Here is an 8,165-nt window from a genome sequence, read left to right as displayed (position 1 = left end):
AAACTTTGTTTAACTAGAACTCTCTCACTGTATCAATATTTGTCGCAATGGATAATTGGGTTGCCGACATTTTTTCTCTTTCTCCAACAAATTTTCATTTTTCCTTCTTCGATTAATCTTTCTCTTTTTAGGTGATTCAAATGAGTAGAAGCTTTGTCTCAACCAACCATTTTAAATCCGAATTGAACTACAACTAACTTTTGTTCAAAACATCTATTAGGCATTGATACATGTTAAGGGAGGATACTCAATGGGAACCCCATCTATGAAAGCATGTCTAATGGAAGCTCCTACCTATATCTGAAATGCGTGGAGTACACATCCATGGCCATCAAACCAATGAACAGGGGTTCTTAAAGCCAAAAAATACTATTTCTCGTTATTATACATGACAGGAAAAAATATTTCTTGATTCAACACCTATATGTGGATGCCATTTTTTTGTATAACATCAGGTAAAGAAATATTAAAAACAATGCTCTAACAATGCCCACACTAGATATCCCTACAAACTACTTTTCTCAGTGCTCAAGGGATTAGACACAGTCCTCCCAACCCCTGCAGTAGATCAACACCTACCAAGCTGTATAAAAAAGATGGCTTAACCTTCGGAGTTACATCTGTTAGGCTAGCTGCTTTTAGCACTGGAATCTATATTTTATAGTCCAAACTTAGAAGTGAAGCCATTTAGCAGAATTTAACTTTCAGCTAACCTCTGATTGCAGCACAGGGAAGAAAGTCCAGTTGTTGGAAGGTCTAGTTTCCTTTCCAACATCCTTCTCATTGATCCACCACTCAGAGCTGATTGAGGGCTTATCAGAGACTTCTCCCTCAGTGTTGTCAAAGTTGAACTCTTTGATTGACCAAGCGTGATTGATCATGCTTTCGATAAAAATGCTCCTCCACTTCTCCCAAAGCTTTTTCAGGCATTTCACTGGAAGTATCAGCAGTATATAACTCAAAACAACTTTCACTCTGTTAATTTCCCTTCTCTTTGTATTTGGCCCTCTGCCACTATGTCCTTAGGACACTCTGCTATAATTCGTGGCGATGAAACTTTATTAGCAAGACAGCGTGCAACTTCTTCACCACTTAGCTCAAACGATGCTCTGTGATCAATTATATGTTCTTCGTTTTTAGATTTATTCTCTGACTCAGCACTTGATGCTACCTCAGCAATCTGGTTCTCCCAAAGAAATCCATCCCGCGAAGCAGGCCCCAAAACATCAGGTGTCAAGGATCCTGAACCCATCCTTGAACCAAGCCCCACACCATCTGGAGTGAGAGATCCAGAACCTAGCCTTGAACCCCATTTCTGGGTAGTGATATGTTCAAAGCCCCAGAGCTTGGGTGCTTCCCCTATACAGAACTCAAGAATAGGGAATCTATCTGGGAAAGGAGAAGAAGTGCCAGAATGTGATATTGCTGAGCCTGGGGATATGAGTTGACCACCTGGGCTTCCCGGGTACAGCTGACATGACTGAAATCCGTAATGAGATAATGAAAATTTCTGCTTGGTCCCACCGTTTCTTCGAGCACGTTCCAGTGAAGATGTCGGCAGTTCAGCAAAAAGGCACTTCAGGGGATGAGATGTTGTCAGTTGAACAGATTCAGGCGGGGGAGTGCAAAGAGGTAGACGGTTCAGTACCTGAAAATACAGGTGGTGTGACTAGTTGGGTTTCATGTGCATAAGGGCCAATGGCGAAAATGGATCTAGGCCCTCCAGGAGAGAAGGCATTGATGAAGAGGGAAGTAAGGGCCAGCAATCCAGCAGGTGATTGGGTGGCAGATGGAGGACCAGATTGAAGGAAAGATGCAGGCGAAGAGGGCGGAGCAATAAAGGGAAGAAGAATGGCAGTTGAGTGAGTCAGACTTTCTGGAACTGTGGCTGCAGCTCCTGTTACAACTGGTTCAGGAACAAGGACAGCATGGCTAATCCGCTTGTTACTTTTATGAGAACCAAAACACCAGTAAAGGCTCCAGCAACTTCCCCATCTTCTTTTCTGTAGTAAGATAGAAATTTATTCAGCATGAGTAGCTCAAAGAGGATTACAATCAGTTTCATTTTCATCATCTGTCAATTCAAGTGAGTTGATTGAGTAAATATAGTAACATTAATTCATAACTTTCAGTTCTAAAATACAAAATAAGATCAGTCAATGAAGTGTCAACTGAAAGATCTCCACAAACATGAGGTGGCATTAAGCACTTTAATAAGCCACATATAATGAAACACAACATAACTTCATCTCCAAAATAATTTTGTCCAATCTAAAGGCCATTAAACAGTCCACTTCGCATATAGATTATGAAGATCAGTAATGTACAATAATAAGAGCAAGACTTCTCCACTAGTAATGCACTTTTAAATTTCTATCAGTGTGCTCCAGAAACAGACTAATGGTTTTAGATGAAGCACCGTAGATTTAACCTCTCTAATCACTGCAATTGACATTCAATAACTGCATGAAAAGAATTCCAGATTTCCACCTCTTAACCTAGCCAATACTGTCAGCAAATGCAAGGTGAACTTGCAATTTATGATGCAACTCCAAGAAGCATAAATTTTGGTTAATATTTAGAATTTTCTCATCAATTTCCTCTATAATGCATTATTCATCACTAATAACAAACTAACAGATTCCTAATATAGATTCAAATCCCTTATTTTTCTTGGTCTCAAAGAAATCTCCTTAATTCATGTATTTTATGTACAAAACACAAAATTAGCATAAATTTTTCAATATATATCATCATATACATCCAGCCAACATGCATTAATAAAAATTCAAAGATTTAAATTTCAATCCTCAAGCCAAAAAGCACATGTAAGTCTAAATCAAGCATATATACATGCATCCTATGAACATTTCATCATATACATGCCTTAAAGCACATGTTCTTCATCTTAAAATCATTAGAACATAGAAATAAATAAATAAATCTCAACCAAGAAAGATTTAGCCAAGAGTTGTAAAGCAAAAGATGCTTGAAAAGCTTGATTTCCTAGCAAACTAACAACATGCATGTACACATATGTTACATATACATGCCCTTATGTATAAAAATCATATATTTAGCTTCAATAAGACATGTAAGGTGTTGAACCAAGCTTTGATACCATTTGAAAGATTGAGTGTAGAGAATACACACTTTTGAGTATACAATTGGATACACAAATGATGTGTCATAATATAATTACCTATTAGTTTATTTTTACTTCAAAATCACCCAATCACATGATAACACATTATCTATATACTCAATTATGTACTCAAAAATATATACATATAGTTTTATTGATCATGCTAACACTTAAATCATATGCAAAAAACTGAGTACCTAATTAGATACTCAAAATTGGATGCACATAATTTTATTGTATCAGTAAAATATTCAATAAGTTGATTTTGAGCTTGATTTAAATCGGCTTGAATCCACTTCTAACTATTAACATCACATATAGTGTATGCTAATTAATGTTTGTAAACCCTCCCCAGGTATGTCAAGATGCAAAACCAAACTTGATTTATGTATTATGCATGTCATTGTTGACCTGGGTCCTGTGTTTCTCTGGATTTCTATTAAGAATCTTAACCAACCGTGATTAAGGGTCCCAACTTTGTGAAGGTAAATGCAGCAAGTTTTACTACAAGGTTTCTTTTCCCTAAAAAGGAATCTGATACACATTTGTAGGAGAGAAAGAGCAACATACCAGTTGATACATTGGAAGCCACATTTGACAGGACAAGAATAACAACAGCAAGAACTGCTATCCCACTCGCATGATCAATGTGTGCATAGGGCTCCATGAAATCCCACAGAATGCTTGGAATTCCAGTTTTGTTAAAGCCATCCACTGTGATAAACATTCAACAGAAGAAAATTAAAAGGGAGTAAGATACCTAGTAAAAAAAGATTAACAGATTTATATACATGTTGTAACACCCTTAGTCAAATCTAAGACAAAATTGTTTATATAGTCTATAAATTCTTAAACTATTAGGAGTTATTTTGAGTTGTAAAACCCAAAAATAAAATCATGATAAACTGTGCATCTAAAACGAATAATATTTGACAATGAGTTTGACTATTGGACAAAAATGTTGTACATGTTCCAACTAGCAATCAACATTCATGATCTACTATTGGTACAAAACCATAGGAAGTAAGAAGTATCCTTGTTGCAGATTTTACCTTTTCTAAGCTTGGTCCAGCATCCTTGAAATCAAGGACCACAAGAGCGAGTGCAGCAGTAATTGCGGTCCAGGACATGTTGAGACCAACAAGCAAAGAAAATAGCATTCCTACGGTTACAAGGTAAACATATGATTTCCACAATATCTTTTTCCACCTTGTGGCCGAATTTTCCTTTCCATCTGCCTGCTGAGAAAGAGCATTGCTCAATGTAACTGCTAATACATCCATTGGCACCTCTTTTATTTCATTTGAATTTCCCGGTGTTTCAAGTGGACCACTATGTACCTTGTGGATTTCACTCTCAGTGGAACCAGCTCAATTTCTTAGAGTATCACCATGACCAATATTGCTATACACATTTTCAGAACTTTGCAAATTAATAGATCCCACTTTAGAGTTTCATTCCTGAGAGTTTAAGGATGTCACATGTGACATAGTGGCCAGTGAAAACCGATGAGAATTCACATCCTCTTCTGCAACAATATCAGCAATTGCATCTTCTTCATCCTTTTGAGAAGATAATAATCTCCAGTACATGAGAAGAATAAGCACAGCATTCACAACAACTCCCACAAACATTGCTGGGAGGATTCCAATTAGAACTTCCCAAAACCGAGCTTACCCTGAATAGCTATGTTAGAACTTGATGCAAGGGCAATGAGGAATGGATGAGGGGGGAGATTATGTTGTCTAGCAATTTTTAGCACAAATTCAGTCAGGACCACACAAGAGGTGTCATTGGTGAAAAGGGCACTTGAAATGGCTGAAATCAAGCAGATTCTGCAAATTAAGTCCTTGGCTCCTTTGCTCTTCCAAGAGAGCAACTTACCCGAGTATTTAAACATATCTGCTCTTTCCAGATACACACTCACAACCATTGTCCCAAAGAGAAGACCAAGAATGGGAAGATCAATTGCATCAGAGGCTTCATCAGGTGTTACAACTCGGAATATAACCATAACCATGGCCCCTAAAAGGGACCCTGCAGTTCTCCCTACTGGTAGGAAAGGGACAGCTGGGAAACCGCCAAAACCCAAAAGATTGCAAAGGCAATTGAGCCCAAAATCACCTTTACTAGAGATGCCATTGCCATTTTTTGAACTTAAAATAACCTTACAATCTTACTCTTCTACCAAAATCCAAAGGCTGAAAAAATTAATCACTTCGACTCCTTGGCTTGAAGCATGAACTTCTCTTGCGAAAGGGAAATTCAAGAGCAGGAACCAACGTGGGATGTCATTTTTCCATGGAAATTTGATCTTCAGACTCTGCCACACATTCAAGGAAGAATTAAAAAACTCAAACAGCAGTTAAAAAATTTACTAAAGCGGTAACCAAACATTGAACAAATTTAATTAATATTAAACAATTTACAATTAAATAGAATGATCAGTCAGTAACACCAAACTACAAGCAACTTCCAGATAATTTTTCAATGCAGTGAAACAGTATGAATCAATATAAGACGAAATGAGCACCCAGACAAAAACAACCAAACTGCAGATTCAGAAGTCTTCAGCATTATCATTATCGTAATCATAACAAGTACTGGATAAATCAAAAGAGGTATGAATCAATTTCAATACAAACAGCCAAAAAAGCACACACACAAAAGAGTTGTAGCCACACCAGAGACAAAAATTATGAGCCAAAAAATCTTCAAAGCAAGAAAGATGAAAAGGGTCTTATCCGTATTCTTGTTTGGAAAGTCTAACGTTTGAGATAAAAACGTTAACTAATAGATTAGATTGATGAACCCTCTTCCGTGAAATGATTTTACCAGAAAAAATAATATTAAATTATGCCACGAAACAGGCATACAAAGAATAAACAAGAAATTAGAGTCAGAATCAGAATGCATGTCATCAGCACGTGATGTTCGGATCTAATGATCTTGCAGGTGGCTGTAATTCATACTTCATGGTTAAATAATGTCACGAAACGGGCATCCAAAGAGTAAACAATCACGATAAGAGGTTAAGATTTGAAAGTTTATAACTGATTCAGCTGTAATCTTCTGATCATTCTGTGATTACCTAAGCGTCAACGACAAAATAACATTTGAATAATTTCGTGAAGAATTGATTAAAGGGGAGGATTTGGCTTGAATCTAAGTTCAAGCTAAAGCCTTCAGATTTTTTGTGCTCACCTTTTGATGAAAATAAGTGATGTCTTGTTAATGAAATCATGCTCGGCTTCATCAAGTTGGTTATGTTTAACCATACCTGGTTAAGGGCTAACTTGCTCACACTTGAATTGATTGACACGAACTTAAGAGGGATAAATAATATCGTCAGAAGAGTAAAACAGTAACAATAAAAAGGTGAATTGTCAATAAACCTTTGAACTTGAACCGAGTTACCGGAATAAAGTTTTAACTTAAGTTTAGTTCTTTCAAATCAAATATGAATTTAAATTTAAACTAACTCGATTCAAAACCACATTTACGTAATTGTCTGTGCCCAGAAGTATTGAATTACTAATCTCTCCCTCACTCAACTTATAAAAATATTAGTAAGTCAATAAGCACATGCAGAGTTGTACCTGAACTGAGTTAGCTCAAGATTGAACGTTGGCTCGGCTCAATTCAATTTGGCTCAAATTTATTTAACTCAAATTCGAGTAGAATTTGAGCCAAGAGATTCGATTTTTTTTTTAAACCAAACAAAATTCGAACTAGAAAGAGTTCGGCTTAATCCTACTCACAAGTCGGGTGAATGACTTAATTTAGTTCAAACTTGACTCATATCTCGATTCAAATTATGTTAAGTAATTATTAAAACAACATGTTTGGTTCATTATTAGATGAGATGGTATCGTTTTCTCAATGAATCATAAATTTGAACCACAAAATCTAAGTCACGGATTCAAATTATAAACTCAAACCAAATCATTTTTATTCAAGTCAAACTTGAAATGTCAAGGGTTAATTTCATCTTTTGCCTCTTAACTATGCTTGTTGTATTGTGTTTATGTGATTTTGAATGAGTGCGATAATGTGAGGGAGTTCACATGCCAATGAGACGATAGTATCACTATTGTTGCATTGGTATGGTATGTTGGTAAGAAAATTTGCAATATTCGCTAAAGATGAAATCTGTTGAAGTGTGATACATGCTCATGTGGAAGAGATAACACACTCGTGTATCTTTAAGCATAAGTAGTTCCCATGTGTTGAAGATGAGCAAGCTTTTGGAATTAGGGAAATACACATGCCCATATGGAGATAATGCACAACCGTGTGTTTTGGAAATTTTTGGGGACTTGAGTGTATAGGATAGTCACGTGTTCCTTTATGATTTTGCAAGTAAATTCTTAGACCAACAGGGCAATAGGGGAGTTAATGGGTTAATTCAGAATGTTTGCATGAGGTAAGAGGCATTTAAGTCATTTATGCTTATTGGACCATTATCTTTATGTTATTTGTTATTGGTATTGTCATTATGCACTTTGGTACATGTACTTTAATACACAAATATGGATATTGGGTTTGACCATAATGTTGGGATTTGAATTATTTATGATATCATTGAGTAGGCGATTTATGAGTGGCACCTTTTTTATGATTATCGGTTTATTATAATCATGTTTTAAATATAAATTGTTTATGATTAGAGAAAAAGTTTTAAGTTCACACATTTTTCGGATCTGTACTCTATATAAAGATATGTGTCTAGAGAGAAGTATTACAAAATATCTTTAATTTCAAATCAGTAAACTCAAATTGAATTTGAATCAAATTAATTTTATTTGAGCTAAACTCAAACTAAGAAACATTTAAATTCGATTCGCTTTATATCCACTCTTACCGCACATGAATGTCAAATATTTTATCTGATTATGTTTATGCATGTCAAATATTTTATTTGATTTAGTGTATGCATGCCATGCCACACTAACACTTGTCAAATATTTTATTTGATTGTATTTATGCATGCCATGTCACACTTGACATGGTCAAATAA

The 8,165-nt window shown here is 35.8% G+C and overlaps 2 pseudogenes; both read right to left on the bottom strand.

Annotated features, from left to right (window-relative positions):
• Positions 1-353: 353 nt before the first annotated feature.
• On the bottom strand, positions 354-4,345 carry LOC123224808 (annotated as a pseudogene).
• On the bottom strand, positions 4,129-6,349 carry LOC123225645 (annotated as a pseudogene).
• Between the last annotated feature and the right edge of the window lie 1,816 nt (positions 6,350-8,165).

The sequence above is a fragment of the Mangifera indica genome, chromosome 9 (genome assembly GCF_011075055.1).
Source record: "Mangifera indica cultivar Alphonso chromosome 9, CATAS_Mindica_2.1, whole genome shotgun sequence".
NCBI lineage: Eukaryota > Viridiplantae > Streptophyta > Magnoliopsida > Sapindales > Anacardiaceae > Mangifera > Mangifera indica.
Note: the sequence above shows the minus strand (reverse complement) of the source record. Positions and strands in the feature narration are given on the sequence as shown.